Here is a 21,831-nt window from a genome sequence, read left to right as displayed (position 1 = left end):
ATATTTTTATTGTATTTTTTCAGTTAAATTTTTATTGCGTATTTTCAGTATTTTTGAATAACGTTTCGGAAAAGACTTTTTTTTTAGGAATAAGTAGTTCATTTCATGACTTTAGAATTAACTGAGACAAAAAATATTATTGAACAACTAATAATATGGATGCTCCAGATTAATCAAATATATCATCAGCATACATTAAACTCCAACTAATTTCCACCTTAAAGTTCATCTGTTATCTGATCCAACAACACTAATGAGAATAAACCGATACAGCGAAGTATAGAAGGAAGAGATAAAATTTGAAATTTGAAAAAATATATAAATTTAAAATTTTCGATATTTTGGTTTCCTCTCATATTTCTCATCAATTATTGTCTCACATATTTTCTTGGTGTGATTAAGTATGGTCCTGTAGTGTATACGCTATTAGATATCTCGATATTTGGCAATATTCATTAGATTTACCACAAACCCTTAATTTTAAATAGAGAATAGGTCATGTGTGGCACCTCATTAGCCAGGTATTTTACTAGAGAATTCAGGCATTCATGATTTTTCTTTTCACATTAACTCTGTTCATGTGAAAAGTATCAATTTATTAAAGGAGTTACACCTCGTAAAACTAAAAGTAACGCTTATGTTTTACTAGTGTTAATGTTTTGTGTAAAACTGTCGCTGGTTAAATGAAATTAAAAATAATAATGAAGAAAAAATTCAATATTTTGACTGTAAATAAATTAGCGAACATAGCAAATATTAATTGTGAATAAATTATGAAAATTAGCTGGCTTTTAGTCATTGCTGTTATCTGTATAAAGCATAGACTTACCTTGTGAAATATTGGTGAATTAATTATTGAAGCAGCCCGGTGCCGAGGCTCAAAAAAGGACTTAACCGATAAACTGGATGTTTTCAGTACGCTGTCTCGTTAGGAAATGTCGTTTCTTGGTATAAAATAGTCAGAAACTCTCCAGCCATATTTCTAGGTGATTCGTAGGGTAAGAGAGTCAAGCACACACCCATAAATCAACTCTATTGTAGGGCGCTTTTGAATGGCGATAATCTAACTTAATGGTCACAGTAATATGATACTTTACAACGTTGTCTATGGTTTGCAAAAAAGTGACTCAACATAACAAAGAAAGTCGAATCTTTGAACTTAAAAACAGACTAAATGTGTTTAAGCCATTTTAACAATGGGATTTTACTGAATAACAAAAAACAATATATTTTAAAGAAAATAAGTAGCTTGAAAATACCATTAAATAAGATCACATTATAGTACAGTAAAAGAAAAAAAATATTAAATGTAAAAATATGAAAATAAATGTTGAATAGTTTCCAAAACAGTTAATAACAATTTTTTTCCATCAAATTTGCAAATAATTAAGTTATTTGACCTGTGATTGGTAACGTTTAACAGCGATATTAAATAAGTGTTTTTAAATTCATTCAAAATGGTCAATTCCATCGCAGAATGCGTTGAAATTAGTTCCATATTTGTTGAAAATGGAAAGTGGCAAGAAGAACATGGAAATTATTTATTCCACTTCCTCAAGATAAGCAACCTTATCACTCATCATTCATACGTTAAAAACTAGTTAAAAATGTTCATGCAACGGGATCAGTGTTGGGACCGAAGCGGCAGAAGTTGCAATATTAGGTGGTGTTAATTTAGAACCTACTTCAATTTCTAAAAAAAAAAATAGCTTAAGAAAACACATACCCAACAGCCATTGACATTAAACTTATGGGCAGGAATTTATGGAGATCCTATTGTTGGGCCATCTTTTTTGCAACAAAATTTCAACGAAGAATTATACTCGGTTCGCTATCTCCAGTCCGAACTGTCTAGTGAATTTAGTAATTATTTTTTGACACACTCGAAGTGGCTGGAAATTACTATACAACCAAGCACACGTACTTATAGCCATTATTAATAGTAAACAAACTAAATAGTATATAAAATAGAACTTTACAAATTACTGACAATCAATATTTACTTATTTGCACCGTATAGAATAAATAGTTATGTTAAATTATAACAACTAAAATATATCTTTTAAATATATACTACCCAAAATTTTATGGGTTTAGTATACACTTCCACTATTTAGAATAATTCTTCTTTTTTCAAAGAAAGAAGTCTGCAATAGTAGTATACTTGAGCTATTAATACGGAGAAGTAGGAATTGTTGTGTTGTAGGTTTCCGACAATGAATCTGTCAAAATATGCCCGAGCTAAGCGAATGGAGAGGACACAGTTGATCCCATTTTGACAGATGAACAAGTACTTAAAAGATGATTTATTTTGTCATCAAGACGGTGCAACTCAACATTATAGCATAAAGGTGATACCTTAATAAACAGTTTCCTATGTAATGGATCGGACGAAGAGGTTTTATTGAATGGCCAGCAAGATCCATAATTTAACGCTCCTAAACTTCTTCCTAAGGGGTTATTTAAAAAGCAAAATTTATAATACCACTCTTGCTTCATTGAAATAACTAAGCCGACGAATAATGCATGCATCCAGTCTAACTTTCTTATTATTTTGAAATGATAATTAACGTTTCGTCATCAAATCTCAAGTTGACGATTCGTTAGTAAATTACCAGTAGCTAACCGAACTGACCGAGAATACATTAACAAATAATAATATTCCTTCACACAAACTTATCATGAAGCATCCAGTACGTGTCTATGTTATTATAAACACATAGACGAGAACTTCTGAATGAAACGAAGAAATTTAAATGTGAGTAAAAAGAACAAATATATAATAATATATTGAGCTCGGTGAATATTGGGCTCTGCTGTAATTCGAGTTGTAGGTAACTATCAATGGTAAATTGATTCACAATCCTACAACCTGTTGCTTTCAGTGCCGGATTAACATCAGCGGCTGAAAAAATAATCGTATTATCTGAAAGCATTTTTGTTGTGGATACCTATTTATTTTGTGTGAAAATTATTGGACTTTGCTATAATATAAATAAAATGCTAAATATTATGTTATAAGTAATAATTATTCGCATAATTTTCATTGATTTCAGGAGATAATTGTAAGTTATGTATGCACTAAATTAGTAGGTAAGTGATATTATGAGCCGGACGAAATGAGCGGAACGGGCAATTGACAAGTTTTACATTTTCGCCAACCGTAAAAATTTGTTTAAAAAAAATTCAAGGCACCACGTAATACTATAATCAAATAAACAAAAAATACTAACAGATACAAACCAAATCTGCTTATTGGAAGCATGGCTTTCTTATCGCGGTCTACGGACGCACCGGTGGATCGCGCAGAGATATGATAAAAAAAGACGAACGACTGAAATAACTGTAACGACATATCGTGCGACCACACACTACTTATAGTAGTAAACATGTAGTAGTAGTAGTTCCATATGTGTTTTTAGTTAGATTAGTTAGATGTTGCAGACACATGAGATGTTGTTTTTTCAAGATATTAAGAAAAAATTGAATCTCGGACTTTCGATCTTACTTTAGTTACCATAAACCTATATACGAGTAAAGTTACCTCCAATTTTTATTTACACTTAATATTATAATTTCTTTATTCAGACCCTACTTCAATTGCGTAGAGGAGGATTATTTTTTTTAGAATGTCTTTTGCTTATTTAAGCTAGATTTTTAATTGAGAATTCGTTTATATTGTTAAATCTTTTCTGGGTTGAGTACATTTCTAGTTGATCAATTCTTTTTTATATCTGTCTTTTATAATTTCGTATTTGACTTCTTATACATATTTAACCTTCAACCCATGTGCTTTTTTTTCAAACCACGTGCAGTTAGTACCTTTAATATAATTTAGCTAATTCATTTAATAATTATTATATTTATTTGCTCCTTGCTAATTTGCTATTTTTGATTTAATATTGTAATTATTTTCAATCTTCATATGACAAGGAAATATTTTAAAACATATGCTGTCGCTAACTCAAGATTTACTATTGTAGTTTTTTGGCCGAAATACATTTTTCCTGTTCCCCTTGTTGGGTGGAACTTTCTAAAAACCTCATGGTACACCATACAGACGAGTGACAACAGCAGCAACAAAGCAGATATGTAGAATTAATAACTGCTTGAACCACAACGGGCTCGATCCCGACATCTCCACCAACTTGAAAGCTACTCATCAGCATATTATCCTGTGAAGCCAACATCAGAAGCCATCATCAAGTCAACCACATGAACCCATAAATATCATTTAAAAATCTTTTTTGTAAAGCTGCTGGCAAGAAGAGCTCTCATACCTGAGACTGAGTTAGACGAGGCCTAAAAATTGGCTCCTATAGAAAGCTGTTAGTTTTATTGTTCTACATTGGCTCCTAACTTTTGGGGGTAGTTATATTGTTACCCATTGCGACCCACCGTTTCTGATGGCTACAATATTACACTGCATGTCTAATACATACTTTTCATTCCAAAATCTTTTCTATCATCAAATCAAAGGTGCCCCAATGGGATCCCCCCTCTCTCTCTCTCACGTAATGACTGATATCTAAATGGAACATTTTGAAACGATAGCCCTGTCCCATCAAATCTCAAACCCACCTATTGGTTACGGTACCTTGATGACAACTTTGTCATTTGACACCATGGTAAAGACACATTAGATCTTTTCCTCTCCCACTTGAATGGAATATATGCCTTGTTGGAAATGGAAGATGTTTATTCGCGAAATTATTTATTGATGAAAAGTTGTATAAATACCTGCTGTATATAGCTAGTCAGTACCTGTTTACCAGGAACGTATGACCAACATGATGGTAGTTGTTAGCTGTGATTTATCTCCCCTTGGCCCAGCAATGCTTTTCACGGCTTTACAATGAAAAGCACTGATTGATTATAAGAGATTTGGTTGTAGAAATAAACTTTGCTAGTTTATCTCTTGGTGAATGATGCGTTAACCTTCCGATGATGAAGATTAGCGTAGATTATTAATGATGTAACTCAGTGATCACACCGTACTCGATTTATATTTGACTCGAAACAACATTATTTCCAGAATATTAGCGAACACACACAAATTACATGGATGAACAAAACTTAAAAGAATTGAATTTAAATAGTCACTCCTAACTAAACACAGATTTTACGATTACGGATGTTCCACGCAGATAACTACTCGTTCACAGATAATAAAGAAGTGAGATTTTTGTAACAGAAAAAATCGTGAATAATAATTTTTTGAGAATAATGACAGAAAAACTGGTGCCATCTGGCAGATGATAGCGTTAGCAATGCTTTATAGAGGTGTAGGTATTGTGAGTTGACTACGTAGTTGTTTTAATTGGATAAAAATTACTATGATTGCCTACAAAATAGTGCTAAATTGTTGTTTTCCACAATACAACTTTTACAATAACGCCACAAAAAAAAACCTTAAACACTACCCATATTTCTGCATTATATTCCTGATGGGTTGAAAGTATTTATAAAAGTGATTCCTGCTAGAATATTATATAGACAGTTACAATGGGATGTTAGCAGAACAAATCCCTAGCATGGTCACAGAGATATAGAAATAAGAGAGAAGTTCGTCAGGGTTGTGTGATTTCGCCAATCCTTTTTAACACCTATTCGAAAGATATTATGAACAAAGCATTGGCTGATCAGGAATTTGGCATTAAAATTTAGAGCCAGATACGCAGATGAGACAGTGCTGGTAGGCTGAAAACTTTAAAGCCTACAGGTGCTTATTATAGTAGTCGTGGACTACATTAGTAAGGACTACATTACGGGGATTATGGGTTATCACTAAACACAAACTAAATTTATGCTTGTAACAAAATTGGACCGGAACATTGTAGATATATGCATAGATCAAGAACTAATTGAATTATTTAGGTACTCTTTTTAATGATAAAACTGACAGTTCTCTTAAAGTAAACATCCGGATTGTCATCAAAGACAAGATGGACATTAAAGAAGAAAAATGAGTACAAAATATAAGTTTTTCAGTTCCTGGGTGTCAGCTAGGTGTATATAAGAATATTCTGAATTTCGAAAAGTTGCAAAACGTAGTAATCTGTTTAGAGCAGCAGTGTAAAAGCGTTGATGATTACCAAACATTGGAAGTAAAATAAGCTTATTTATTATATAAATTATTTGTATTTGCTTTAAAAGTTGACTATTAAGTAATATATACTTGGTTGTAAATGTGGAATATGTTCAATCGTAAAATATTTTATTGGAAATAAATCATAAAACTAACATAAAAATCTTTCCCGAATGTCGCCTTTACTAAATAGACGTTATTTAGAATCATAAATACAAGTACAAAAAAGACTATATGATAAATATGAAATGATAAACCAAATCAGCTTAGTTCCTTTCTGTTGAATGTTAGTTCAGTGACTAGGGAGTCGACTGAAGCAAGGCCAGAAGCAAGGTAACTTTTTTATGATGAACATCGTGACAGACAATATCTCACGATCATGTCAAACTGCTATTAATGTTTTAATAAATAATTCACTTACGTTTCGTTATTTAATTGGGGCTTTCTATTAGGCTTTTCGTATTTATTTTTTCATAAATTTATATACATTTTTATACAACCCAACTATAAAAAATATTATTTCAATAAATGATAGAGGTCCATTATCTTCTGTAATACGCAACACTATTGTACAAAGTTATGGTATTAACGTGTATATTAAATTTATGAAAAATCCGTCATTTCAATTGTTCCTCGTTATGCGCGTCCCACCAGTTGTCATAGACTTTTCTACGTAACAGGTTACGCGTTTTTGGTACATCAAGTATATTTTTTCTACCAAGATTTTTGTGATTCTCGATTAATGACGAGACACCAAAATGCAGATTCAAAAATCCAAACAACAACAGGAAATCACAGTTCTTCATATAATGAGAAGTTGCGGATAAAACTAGAATAGGTAACAAAACTAACGCAATAAAAAGCAAAATAACGGAAGGATGAGTAACCTCAAGTGTCAACTACCACCAGCATGAAAAACAGAGTATGTTACAAGAGTATGCCGAATATAGTGTCGAGAAAATGGGTTGAATAGAAAATAATAGTGGCAAAAAAAGGCAAAAAAGATATACGCACAACTAATTACGTAACCTCCAAGACAAGATAATGACAAGAGAAAAAGACCATCAAGTTAATATTCTTCTTCTTCCTCTTTATAAGCAATTCTGCTTGTTAATTGGCGAATTGATACCTCTATGGAAGGTTGTCACTCCATTTTTGCGCGGTCGTCCGATATTTCTTCTGCCGATTGGTGATTTATCTCTTGCTATTTTGCTTGTGTGGTTATTCCATTCTTTTTTCTATTTAGAGTCCATTTGTTTATACACTGTACGTTACATTTTCTTCTAATGTTTTCACTTCTCTTTCGATCTCAGCGTATTTCCTGTAATTCTTCTCATTACTCTCATCTCGGCCTGTCTGTGTCTGTTTCGCCATATACTGCTATCACGACATTCTGCCAGTCTATTTGCTTTTTGTACTTGATCGCTCACTTCTTTGTTCAGTTCTCCATAGCTGGACAGTATAATTTCACTAATATTTTATTTCCATTACTTGTTTAATACTGATGATATCAATTTCTATTTTACATCTGATTGGTTCTTTGCTGATTACTATTGTTTTAGTTTTCTGAGATGAGATTGTCATATTAAACTCTTTTGCTCTTATGTTAAATCTGTGGACCAGTATTTGCAGACTATCTTCATCTTGTGCTATCAATATTGCGTCGTCAAAGTATTTTTACTTCTTTGTTTCCCATGAAAATCAAGCAAAATATATACTTGGGCGGGGAACCATAATTTTCTTGCATCGCGTTTTATAACAAATCATCACAGAAAACAATATTAGAATAAATAATATAACAGTTAATAGTATTATGGTCTTTGCACCGAAATATGCATACTTATAAATATCTGATGCGGTATGAATATGTACAGAATATGAACAGAATTACGACCTTAAAACAAGCCCTCGAATAAAAACAACAAGGAAAAGAAGACTAGGAAGCTCCAAAATCAGCGGAAAGTACTTAATTGAGAAAGAGATGAAAAAAAATTCGGTTGCTTGTAAAGTCGGTTTTACGGGCGAAGATTTTACGTGACAACGTCTTTTTCTCGGTAGAATATTTATTGATATGAATATTATTAAATTGCACAATAGGAACAAGGAATTGAATGAAAATAAGAATTGCACAAATTTTAACTATAGAAATATATTTTGTTTACTAAAACATTGTACATGTAAACTTAAACTTAACTAATTTCTATTTGAGTGATTTTGTTGAGGATAGGACTATGATGCACGGAAGCACGCACCGATTCAACGCGCCTAATTCTCTAGTGCTTTGCGCGCAGCGGACCGATCATGTTTGAGTGGGGGAGAGACGCAAGGCATTCGCCGGTCCGGCGGGCCTCTCTCTCGTTCGGTGACTCACTGTAACAGACGTGAGCGGGCGTTACACTTTTTCATGAATGACTCCGAGCCACAACCTAATTTAAGACGTTGTCACGTCAAAAAAGAGTCAAAAAATAGGACTTATATAAAATAATCCATCCAGTGAAGATTGATAATCAGATGACAGCGAATAATATGTAATATAGTAACCCTATATAATAATAATGCAGAATATCGTTTTACTGTGTAGCTCTCATTAGTAAAATATAAATCAAAAACTTTTAATTTTCACTGATTTCATAAATAATGTACCTTTAATCATAATAAACAATTATTATTGAATGAAATTAAAGCAGCTGATTCATTACAACGACTCCCACAACTTTCTATTTGTTTCACGCAACTGACTAATATTGCACACTTTTAAATAAATTGTCCTAATTTCGTGAATTTTAATAATGCTTTCACAAGCACAGTATATAAGGTTGTGATAGACAGTTTTATGTAGATTTCAACGAAATTGTTTTTATTCGTCATTTTGTACAAAGCAGAGAAAAATAGTTTTTAAACGGCATATATTAAAGCAGTAAAGCTAATAATTTTACAGAAAATAAAAACACGTTTAAGCTGTTTTGGTTACAATGTAACGAATATAGGAGAGTCATTTGCCAGTAATATAATAAAATTTATAAACAAGGTCACTCAAAGTCAAACTATAGTTGACACATCATTCAGCATGGTGGCTAGGCTACTACCGAGCCGTATATTAATATGATTTCATGACCTATCGTGATTACACGATATTTTCGATGGCCTTATAATAGCAATTCGTTGAAGTGAGAATATTAACCTATATAAAAATATGGATCGAAATAAGTAGTCCATTTTCAACAAAAATTTTCACTTGAAAATCGAAAATTTTCATCGCCGGCAGTAAATATGGTTAAGCAATTAGAATGTGTAAAATAAAAATTATCTTATATAATCTTTAAGCGGGTTTCTATTAAACCACAGTAATGTGTTGTATTTAAAAAGTACATTGAAAGTATATTAGAGAACTCAATGCTCAGTCACGACAGAAACTCTCAAGAAAAATATATTTATAATAGTTTCTGTATAAATAAATGTGCATTTCTGGTTGATAATTTTGGTTCGCATAACTTTTAATGCTAAATCAGAATCCGTCAACAGTTTTTCCGTATAATATGTTGCAGTTTTGATAGCCTTAATTATTGTAAAGAAAGACTGCAAAACTAAATAATCGAAATTTTCGATCGAAACTAAATTGATTGCTTGGACATTGGATTTTATTTTACTTCCTATAAATGAATTTACACTCTTTTATGGCTTATACTTTGGCATGTGCATATCTTTCATTATTTCTAGTATTTATGGTTTAATACGTTCTCCAATTTTGTCTTTTCTGTATGTCTTTATCAATATCTATCTCTGTTGACTATTTTTCTCCTATACCTATACTATATTAACGTGATTGCTACATGTGGTTGCACTATACTTTATTATACTATGAACAATTCTACATTCTTTTTAGGTATTTGATTATATGAAAGTATAGTATTGAGGTATTATTCCCTATCTATCTTAAATATAAATGTCATTAACAGCTTCATTATTCATTACAATGCATTTGTAACGACTTTGTAGCGTTTTACTACGAAAATAGACAGCTCAAAAAACACTGTTTTATACTTTTTAAAATTTTAGAGTAGCAAAAATAAACAAATGAACTAACTACTTTTAAAGCCTTTATTTTTATCTAATGGATTGATAAATAAAAAAACAAGAATTTATTTATTCTTAAAACTGAATTAACAATGTAAAAACACTATGATAATAGATGCATTTCACGTATGTGCTCTACCAAGACCAATAACATTCGTGACATTTCCTTAGCATGCACATCATGTATGAGCCTTCGAAATGTTTTTGGGCTACATCTTCCCATTTTCAGATTAATGCATTTCTAGATATTGGAGAGTTTGGACTATATTTGGGCACTTTCTAAAGGTGCGTTTTCACCAAAAAATATTTACAAACATCTACACACAAACATTAGCAAACATTTGCTAAAGTTTGCCAACACATGTTTAGCATAGTTTGTCAAAAACAAGAACTCGAGAATTTGAGTAAGTTTGCAAACATTTTCCATCGTTCCGTCTTGTTTGTACAAAATGGCTCCGAGAAGAGAAGTTATATGTGCAACTAGTTTTATAATCATGTTTGAGTTAGTAAAAAAAGTGATTATAAAAAAAAGAAAAAATCGTAGATTTTGGATGTCAAATTTTTTAAAAAGAAGAAGTTCAATAGAACTTCTAAATCGACCACACTATTTCTGTTGCTATTTCACACCAGGCGTCGATTTTTTTAAATTTATTGTAGTATAGCTTTTGACTAGCATTCCATATTTCTGGTTTCATTTTGTAAAATTTAATTAATTCTAAACATTTCTCATTTTCCCATTCCATTTTTTTTGTAAAAAACAAATAAGCTTCGACTAATCCCTCACCGAAAACAAACTATTCCTTTTTACTATGACAGACTATAAAACCTAGTGTTTCCACCAAACACGCACGAACAACGAATCCCTTTGAAGTACCGACAGCCGACGGAACCGTGCCAAACAATTGCAAACGTTTGCAATTGTTTGGGAGCGTTCTGAAATCTGTCTACACTAACCAAATAAAATTGTTTGCTAACAGTTGCAATCATTTGTAAACATTTGCAAACATTTTGCGCGCTTGGTGAAAACGCACCTTAATACCAACAAATCTTAGGCCTGTACGATAAAATTTAAGTCAGGACTAATGGCATGAAAATTCATTGCTTAAATACCCTGCTGTTGTAGAAAATTTATAGTATAGTATGTGGTTTTACATTATGCCATATCAGTATCTGTGAAATTCGAACTCATACTATAAGCTGCATGCAATTACAATTTGTTGGATAACTAAAATGTTGCTTTTTCTATAGAGATTTATCACCCTCAAGAATTATAGAGCAGCCACTACATCCTTGAACTATTAAAAAAGCAAAGTTAAGCTATCATAATCAATTTCAATTCTTTTGATCGAAAAGACCTAATCGTTGAAGTAGCCTAAAAGCAGTTGGAAGATTATTTGCTTTTAGGATACGATTGCGCAATGTCGAAAGACTTAAAAATCGTTTTTGATTTTAAGTGGTTTTTCTTTTTGCGTCACTCCCAAAGCGTTTTTTGACTGACTTGTCTCTCAGTGATTCCACAAACGCAGGTTATTACTATTGCAATGGTTTGTTAGTGTTACCATGACAACCACGTTAATATACAAAGCTAAGGTTATTTTGTGTACATACCTTTGGAAGAAATGTAATTTTTGTGATGTGATTGACAATATAAAAATTTTACTTTTACGCCTAGATACAAAGTAAGGCACTTTCACGTCTAGGCACAAAAATGTAAAAGTCAATAGCTCAAAAGCTGACAGTTAGCTTTATTCTAGTTTAATGGATCTAAGGAGACAAGAGCTGAAGACTATTATAGCGATGGTGACTAGATATTGTTAACTGATCAAACACCTTTACAACATAGGTAGGGTGAATAAGCCATAGTGGTAAAAAATGTAAAATGAAGAAAGAACCTGACACCATACATGTTCTTTGTGAATGTGAAATACGTAGTGATATAAGGCGGATACATATCGATAAAGCAAGTACTAATCCATAAGTAAACCCTCCATCAGAAAGTCTCTTTCATCAAGAACACAAGATTTCTTAGTGAAGTGTAAGTGACATTACTAACGAACTATCTTGTAATTTAACAGATTATAAAAAACTGGTATTTTTTGAGACGAATTGATAGCAAGTGAAAGACAGTTACTAGAGACCATGAAATTGTAAGAAAAAGAAGTTACAACCTAGATTTTCAGATGACCTTAAATAACAGACTAAACCAATATGGATTTAAACTCTTCAGAAGAGAAAAAATAAAAGAAATAAAGAGCCAACATCCAAATATTTTTCTTTACGGTTGATCAGATGGAAAGATAGACAAAATAATAATAATGGTTGTATGTTTTAAGTTAGTACACTAAAAAAATATTGAAAGAATATTCCAGATACATCAAAAGAATAAAAAACTAATTTCAATATGTTATTTTCACGTATTCAATAAAAAACAGATTATAACCGTGAGACTGAAATAATTTTATCGATCGGAGAGAAATGTAAAATGTAATGTAAATGTTCTTGGCAAATAATATCGATATAATACTGCACAATATCAATTTGTTTTTTACCGAGACAGGAAGGTGCAATAAAAAGTTCCAGATCCGTTAAAGAATTTGTGAATGAATGAGAACACGTTATTTTCTCACAGTCAGTGGCGGTACTCGCACCTACGTGATAGTACCGGAATCTATTGAAAACTCATTAAACTGGTAATTTGTTTTTTGTCGATCATTTCATTCACTAGATATGTTTCCGTTAAATATAATTTGGTAGCAGTAAATAAAACATTGGATTTGGCCTATCCGCAATGTGCGTCAGCATCACAGCATTTACCAAAATAGTAATGTAAGAGAGATAAGAAAAATAGGGACAGTATTATGTATGGCCGAGCAAGGGATGGCGCTACTAGTCTCGCCGTTATGTACAATAAGATGTCAGCTGTACTGATTCGCCAATGTATCTAGCGAAAAGGCATAATTTTCTTGAGAGGAAAAATGTACCTAATTTCATACATTTTTCTCTTTAAGTTACAAAGGTAAACTTTACGGTACACTAGAAATTACTGTAAAAAGCTAAAAACTCCTGTATACAAATCGTTTAAAATGGTGTATTATGTTTTAAATTATCACGTACATTTTTAATCTGAATATTTTAAATAAAGTTTGTAACCAAATCAATATATATATATATATATATATATATATATATATATATATATATATATATATATATATATATATATATATATATATATTTCTATAATATAGTTTTGCGTATATTATTAAATGGATTGCAAATAGTAATGTTTCTATTACAAATATTTCTAATAATATTTATGTCTCTGATTTAATTAATTTGTGTCAACCTATCTGAGGTCCCGATGGAATTGCCCTTCGGTGCTAGCTGCTGGTCTTGACTCTTCTATTTACTCTAAGCAATGATTGTGTTTGGTTCTTGTAACTATGTATAATTTTCCAAAAAAAAAACAAAAATTTTAGTAAGTTTTACTAAAATCACCACTTTAATTTCAATCCACTGATTTCTACAGAATTTTGATTATATAACGAAAATAAAATTTTTGTGGAGCAACATTTTAGTGCATGTGTATACAAAGTGTATACTATATTTTCAGATAGAGGGAATAGATTTTTTGACATTGAATAATAAAAATTTTATTTAAAAAATTCCTTTATAAAAGGTATAATAATAAAAACCCTATAGGACTACATCACAGAACGTTTTCGGAATTAATATTCCATCATCAGTGCTATCTGAATGTACATGTAAGAGCCACTAAATTCTTCTTTTTCTTGATGTGCCTATCCGTTACGAATGTTGGTGATCCCCATGGCAATCTTTATCTTATCTGCAGCAGCGCGGAAAAGCTGCACAGATGTTGTATTGAACCAGATTCTGAGGTTCTTTAACCAAGATGTTCTTCTTCTTCCTGGACCTCGTTTTCCAAATATTTTTCCTTGCAGGATGGCTTGAAGGAGAGCATATCTAGATTAATTTCGCATATGTCCGAAGAACTGTAACTTTCGAGATTTGATGGTGGTCAGTAACTCTCGGTTCTTATTCATTCTTCTGAGGACCTCCTATAGCCTTCTAAGCCACTAAATATATGGGTAATAACCCATTAAATGTTGTTAGATTAACTTTGAGTTACATATATTTATTACCCATATATTCAGTGGCTTCAAACATGTACATCCAGATAGCACTGATGATGGAATATGAATTCCGAAAACGTTCTGTGATGTAGCCCAATAGGGTTTTTATTATTATACCTTTTATAAAGGATTTTTTTAAATAAAATTTTTGTGATACATGGTATACAGCCAACTACATTGAATAAACAGCATCTAGTTTCCTTGTAATTGAATAATAAGTTTTTATTTTGTAATTTACGGATATATTCATTTTTTCATTGCTTATAAATGAGTTTTTAGTAGCATTATTCTTAAACTTGCCTCTCAATGTTTTAGTTTATAGCCTGAACACGTATGGCGCTAGAAACTCTCTTCCTGCTTCTTACTATAGGAGACACCATGCTAGAGAGGTATGAGCGGTGGTCAGCATACCGTCGCCCGTACATGGGACATTCGATATTGGGAACAACTCAGATGGCATGGCCATGTACAAAGAAAGTCCGAAGAACGTCTTCCAAAATAAGTCTTCATGCGGACCAATAACGGTGGAAGGAAAAGAGAAAGATCCTGTCTTAGTAAGAGAGAAAGTATCAACCGGGAAATGAGAGAAAGAGACCTACAAGAAGGCTTACTGACGAACTGAGAGAAGTGGGGACTGGGTAGGGGAAGACGTAGTAAAACGTTTTAAACCGATCTATATATGGAGAAAAAATAGGTTAGACAAAACTAGAAAAAAAAACATAGTCACTCGTAATCTGTGAGAGCTAGTTTGTCCTGCTTTTAGAGTTTCTATGGTGAGTAAGAATTCTCCAAGTTATAAACAATACTGTTGTTTAATGGCAATAAGTTTAGAAGCTACAAGCTAGTTTTTATTCGACAAAAAAAAATCTTCATTCACCTTATTTATCTTCGATGATGAAAATTGTGTACTTTCAAATGAAAATTTTTGTCAAAAATAAGCTACTTATTTCGATCCTTTTGTACTTTTGTAGAAGTTAATATTGCCACTTTTCTCTAACTTTATTTTTTACTTTTATTACTCGTATTATTTTCGTTACTTTTAAGTTTTTACAATATTTTTACTCAATTTATTTTGATGTTAGGTGTGAATACTTGATACGCGATTATGGCGTCCTTCAACAACGTGAACAAAATTCACTTTAAAAATGAGTTTATAATTTGTAACGCACGAAGTATATCAAAACAACCACAAAAAATGAAAACAAAATGTTAATGCCAATTTAAATAGTAACGTGAATAATTGTAATTGCATAATTCAAATATGTATTCAGTATTAGTTTATTATTTGTACTTTTAAAATATCTACTACAATGGCTAGTATTTCTCAGTACCTAACATTCGATAGTTAGACAATGTAACTTGGGAACCAAAAAAATTTTAAATCCAGTTTAAGTTTTTGAGGATATGCTTTTGATACTTGTTTTCCATGCCTGCTACATGTGTGGATATACTATTTACATAAAAAAGCCAGTATATGTAAAACATTTTTGCCATTGGCTAATTTTGACAAATCTTAATATATAAAATCGATCAACGTTATCCTTATGGCTAGGATAAAGCTATCTTAAAGATGGTCAGAAACAACCACTCGACTCCTTGAAATTACACATTAATCAAAACATAGAGAATATTGGGGAGTAACCGTCGAAAGAATTACATATTGGTAACTTGTCTACAAAGGATAAATGCTGGAAGATACAGACTGTACCGGCAAGATATTCGCCAGGATGATAAACTATTGAAGAATGTTTTTAAACGGCCACATTTGGGTGGGAAATATATAAACGTAGTTTTTTTTGCATAAATCGCTTCCAAATATCACTAGAAATTATAATTTCACTATGTGTGAGTTCTTAAAAGTTGTTATTAAACCATATATTTAAAAAATTCAAAAAAATCAGTATTTTTCCTCGTTTTTCCTCATATATGTCAGCAACTTAAAAATTATTATTATTGATTAAAAAATACTAAAAATCAGAAAAAATAGTCAAAAAAAGATTTCTTTTCTGATTTTATTTATTATACAGATTATACATAGGCCCTTCAATTTTCGCTGAAGAAATATTTTAAAGTTGTTGAATCAGAACACAAAATATCAATAAAGTAGTTCAAATAGTTTTGCATTTTGAGAAAAATTAATATTTAAAAAAAATAGCTTTAGAACAATATGAAGTCTTTACACAGTAAAAAATTTTATGACATATAGAGGGGCCATTCAAACTTTCCAATCCATTTTGAAAAATTAAAATTCGTTAATTTGGAGAGCCGAGTGGCATTCGTTAGTAATTATTACATATTTGATCTAATAAACAATTAGACAAACTTTTTAAATTGTTAAACATTGTTTTCAAAGCTCATTGAAAGTACTTAAAAGACAGTTATAAAAAAATGTTAGTTATTGAATTATGATCGATAAAAGTTAAAGAGAATCGAGAGCGCGGCCTCACCGGTGTAACGTTAAATTTTTACTCCGTTATATTTTTACTCTAGAGCAAAATTTTACCGTTAAATTTTTACTCTATGTGTGAAAATTTTACCCTGTTTATCCCATATTAAAAAAAAACTGAAATTTAATGAGCAGTTTTTTGTGTTGCTAAATGTGATTGTCTTGAATTTACTAAATGTTTTGTTTACTAATTCTGGTTACTAATAAACTAAATGAGCTTATACTGATGAGCTCTTTATGGAATGCAGCAATATTTTTAAATACCCCATTATTACAAGAATAGACTGGTTCAAAGAAGACAAGCACTATAAAAGAGCTTCTTTCATATACCCCATTATGAATTAAAATAGCTAACATCTTCATTAAATGTTTATTTGTTAATTATCAGCTTAATTGTATAACCCCTCAGGTTTATCCCTAACCCGATATAGGAGAAACACCGTGATATGCAGATCCTTAATAAAGTACAAAATTATTGGACCCCTTACCCTCCGAATTTGCACACAAAAACATTAAACACATGATAAATGAGAGCAGATGCGTAAATAATCATCAAATTGTTTTGATTCTCAGTGATAATGATGTTCAATAAAGTAAATCTACAGGCAACCAATTTGGACTAAGTTCAACAGAAAGAAAACTAAATTTATGATGGTTAGTAAGAAGAACATTCAAAATATCGACCTGCATATTAAAATTAAATATAGTGAAAGAATACCTACACCGATTCAAATATCTGGGATACACGGTAAATGATAAGTGCCACGAAATGTTACGGACTCTCTATACTACTTTACGAAGACGGAAGATGGAGGTTAAAAGTAGCAACTGTAAAAAAGTTGTACAGACAGAGTGTTCAATACAGAGATATTAAAACGAATGGGTAAATATATGGAATTGTTAACAACTGTTAAATGGTGAAAAGCTTCATTCTGAGCCATGTGTTTCGTAATGATAAGTACAGTCTGCTACAACTTGCAGTGGAAGACAAGATTGAAGGTAGAAGAGGGTTGGACAGAAAGAAAGAAAAAATCCTGGTTGAGAAACTTAAGGGAATGGTTTAAATTACCAGAAGCCGCAAACATAATATTTGCGGCATAAAACATAGAAACATAGACAGCGCATAAAGAAGAACATTCATAAAAGAGTTTAAAATAAACGTTTTGATGAATAGCATTATAATTTGCTTTGTTCTAAATCAAGATCCCTAATGTGGTGTATACCAAACTTTCTTAACAACTCAATAATAAAAGGAAATAGACATAAAAGTGGATCTTTAGTGAGAACTAAATAAGAAAAGATAATACACAGCTAAGTGGATCTTCAGTGAGACACTTATTTTTTGGTAACAAACCAGTGACTAATGGTCATTTTCAATAAGTGTATTCGGTGAAATGAAAAAGGGACTAGAGAATTCGTCACACCAAAACAGACGATACATCCCAGTAGGCTTGTCAGTTACAGTTAAAAGGAGCAGATATCACTCTTTTGTTACCTCTGTAAGGATTAATAAGATAAAATCAGAGCCGGATTCGACTTTTTTTGTAGTAAATAGCAAGGAATGGCTTAGATGAGACTGCAGCGGATAAATTAATTTACTATTTGAAAAACTACAATATTTTAAGGAAAATATTATATTAATGTGTAATGCATGTGATTTAATTTTTTTTATGTTATATTTAAAAATACTTAAACTTTTTTTAAGGTTAACAATTTTTAAATATTTTTAATTTTTAATTTTGAATTTTTACATAAAAAGCAAAATCAAGTTTATGCCGACTAACGCACATACATACACACACAACTGCTGGTAATATTGATAGAGATCTCACTAATAATGTCCTAAACGTCAAAACTGTGAGAAAGTTTATCTATCTATCTGTTTATCTGACCCCAACAACAAGATATTACAAAATATCTAGCTAGCAAATGTTAATTACAAAAAAAAAACAAGATAAAGAATGTCCAATGCTGATAATTCCGGTTTTTATATTTGGATCGAAAGCATGAACCCTAAATAAATCTGATGAGATTCTATTATGAATTTTGATAGTGAAGTATATTAAGTTTAAGGGAAAAGTTATTATTAGTAAAATCATCCAAATCCCTCTGCAATAGGCAGAACCTGTAGTTCAGACACTAGAATGAATTATAATAAAAAGAATCACAACGGATTAAGTTCCAACTTCCAACAAAACCCATACACAGAACAAAACAGCACGGTGCAAGAAACTTGAGAAGATCGAGGTCCCCTTAGTGTTGCACTACCACTGATGAAAAGAAGAACTTGCAGACAAATAGTAAAAAAGTGTGTTCCATATTTTGACAAGTACAACATATGTTAGATACTAAAATGAGTACCACAAAAGAATGTAAATGTTATTTAGTTACGCAGGAAATATCGTGTATAGATGTAATGGATAAGGGATTAGGAACGCAGAATATGATAAAAATTTATTAAAATAAGAAAACTACAGTATTTAGATAGATTGAAGAAATCCAGCCCTCTCAAATCTTGGACGTAAGAGCACTAACATCAGCAGAAATAGGAAGCGATCATAAATTAAAATACATATATGTGATAACAAAACACCAGAATACACCACAAAGATAAAAGTCGAAAGCTTACAGGATGACTCCACAAGATATCTATTCCAAAAAAGAATAACCGAAAAAAGCAGCAGTAGAAATTAATGGGATCAGTATTGAACAAGTAATGGAAATAAAATACCTGTGAATTACACTGTCTAGCTATGGAGACCTGGACAAAAAAGTGACAGATCAAGTACAAAAAGCAAATAGAATGACAGGATGCCTTAATAACACTACATGGCGAAACAGACACATTGACACTGAGATGAAGTCAAGACTTTATAAAGCCAGTGTAAGACCAATAATGACATACGCCTCAAAAACAAGAATCGATACAGCCACAACGCAAAGGCTACTGGAAACGGCAGAGATGAGAGTACTGAGAAGAATTACAGGAAATACGCTGAGAGATCGAAAAAGAAGTGAAGACATTAGAAGAATATGTAACGTACAATGTATAACTGAATGGACACAAAATAGAAAAAAAGAATGGAATAACCACATAAGCAGAATGGAGGAGTCCCTTGTCGTCAAAATAGCAAGAGATAAGTCACCAATCGGCAGAAGAAATATCGGACGACCGCGAAAAAAATGGAGTGACAACCTTCCATAGAGGTATTATTCCGCCAATGAACAAGCAGAATTGCTTATAAAGAGGAAGAAGAAGAAGAAGAAGAAATCAAAATTATCAGATCAGAAATCTAAAGGTACAATTCCGACAACAACTGCAGACGGCAGTTGCCATTGCCGCCACGGCAGACGCCATTAAGCCGGAGATACACATGCCTGTTACTAGCACAATGGCATACCAGTACCTAGCGACATTCAGCGGCATTTATTGATCTCTCGGCAGCTTACGATACAGTATGGAGAGAGGGCCTTATATACAAAATTCTCCCCTGCAATCCCCTGTAAACCAATAGCACGCCTAATAGATAGCATGCTCAACGACCGAATGTTTCAAGTAGTGATGGGCACAGATATCAGCCCACCAATGAAACTTAAGAATGGCCTACCACATGGGTCAGTGCTCTCTCCACTACTATTTAGCTTATACCTAGCAGATATGCCGGAAACAAAATCAAGAAAGTTCGGATACGCCGATGACTGGGGCCTCACTACACGATGCAGAACACTAGAAATGTCTGAAGAAGTTCTGACAGCAGACTTAAATATATATATATATATATATATATATATATATATATATATATATATATATATATATATATATATTGGGCAAATATTTTCGCAAGTCGCTACTTGCAACGGATGTTGCAACTTTGGATGCAACCAAATGCATCCAAAACAGAAGTTAGTTGCTTTCACCTGAACAATAAACTTGCTGAAAAGGAACTCGACATACAGTTTGAAAATACCACACTTACCCACAACAAAACACCGAAGTATCTGGGCGTAACACTAGACAGAACGCTATCATTTAAAGAGCATTTAACAAAAACTGCCCAAAAGCTGAGTACAAGAAATAATATTAAACAGAAGCTCTGCGGTACCACCTGGAGAGCATCGGCTTCCAGTCTCCGTTCTACTGCCTTAGCCCTTGTTTTCTTGACCGCTGAATATTGTGCTCAAGTTTGGCTACACAGTCCACACGTAAAAAAGGTCGACACTCAGCTGCACAGCACTATGAGGATGATAGCTGGTACAATTAAATCAACTCCCACCTAATGGCTTCCAGTATTAAGTCACATCCCACATCCAGATTTAAGACGAGTTGACGCACTTACACGTGAATACAAAAAGATCATGAACAATATAAACCTGCCGATCCACCACGATACCGAGGATGCACGAAATACCCGTCACCGTTCTAGAAAACCACCAATGAAAACGGCAAGAATGATACATGAGGAGTTCAACATCACGAATGCATGGTCCCAAGAATGGAACGAATGGCAAAATAACATGCCCTGCATTACACACAAGCCACCAGGTTTTGATCTTCCACGCAAAACATGGTCCACTCTAAATAGGATCCGAACCAGACATGGCAGATGTGCATACATGCCACATAAATGGGGAAAAAACCCGTCTCCTCAGTGTGACTGTGGGGAAAACCAAACCATCGACCACATTATTGAAGAGTGCCCCTCGAGTTCCTACAATGGTAGCCCTGAAGACTTCCTGCTTGTATCTCCAGAGTCAATTGATTATATTAATACACTTAATGTTTGTTTGTAACTATTTAAAGTTTGTCATATACCTATATTACTAGTGTTTGTAATTTTGATCTAAATGTGTTGTAATTGCCATACGATAAAGAAATAATAAATTCAATTGATCTTATTGGAATCGTAAAAATGGCAAAAATCGAGAAACGTTTATTTATTTAACAACTTTATAGAAACTGACTTCATTTGTAGCTTTGCCTTTAAAACGCTTTTTGATTTTTGTTGATAGGACACTCTGATCAAAAGATATCGAATTTTTACTGTCGAGTTGATAAAACTCACAAC

The 21,831-nt window shown here is 32.2% G+C and overlaps 1 protein-coding gene across 3 annotated transcripts in view; it reads right to left on the bottom strand.

Annotated features, from left to right (window-relative positions):
- LOC140452947 (uncharacterized) overlaps positions 1-21,831 on the bottom strand; it is a 225,378-nt gene that overhangs the window by 35,474 nt on the left and 168,073 nt on the right. The window lies entirely within an intron of this gene.

This window comes from Diabrotica undecimpunctata, chromosome 1, assembly GCF_040954645.1.
Source record: "Diabrotica undecimpunctata isolate CICGRU chromosome 1, icDiaUnde3, whole genome shotgun sequence".
In the NCBI taxonomy this organism is placed as follows: Eukaryota; Metazoa; Arthropoda; class Insecta; order Coleoptera; family Chrysomelidae; genus Diabrotica; species Diabrotica undecimpunctata.
Note: the sequence above shows the minus strand (reverse complement) of the source record. Positions and strands in the feature narration are given on the sequence as shown.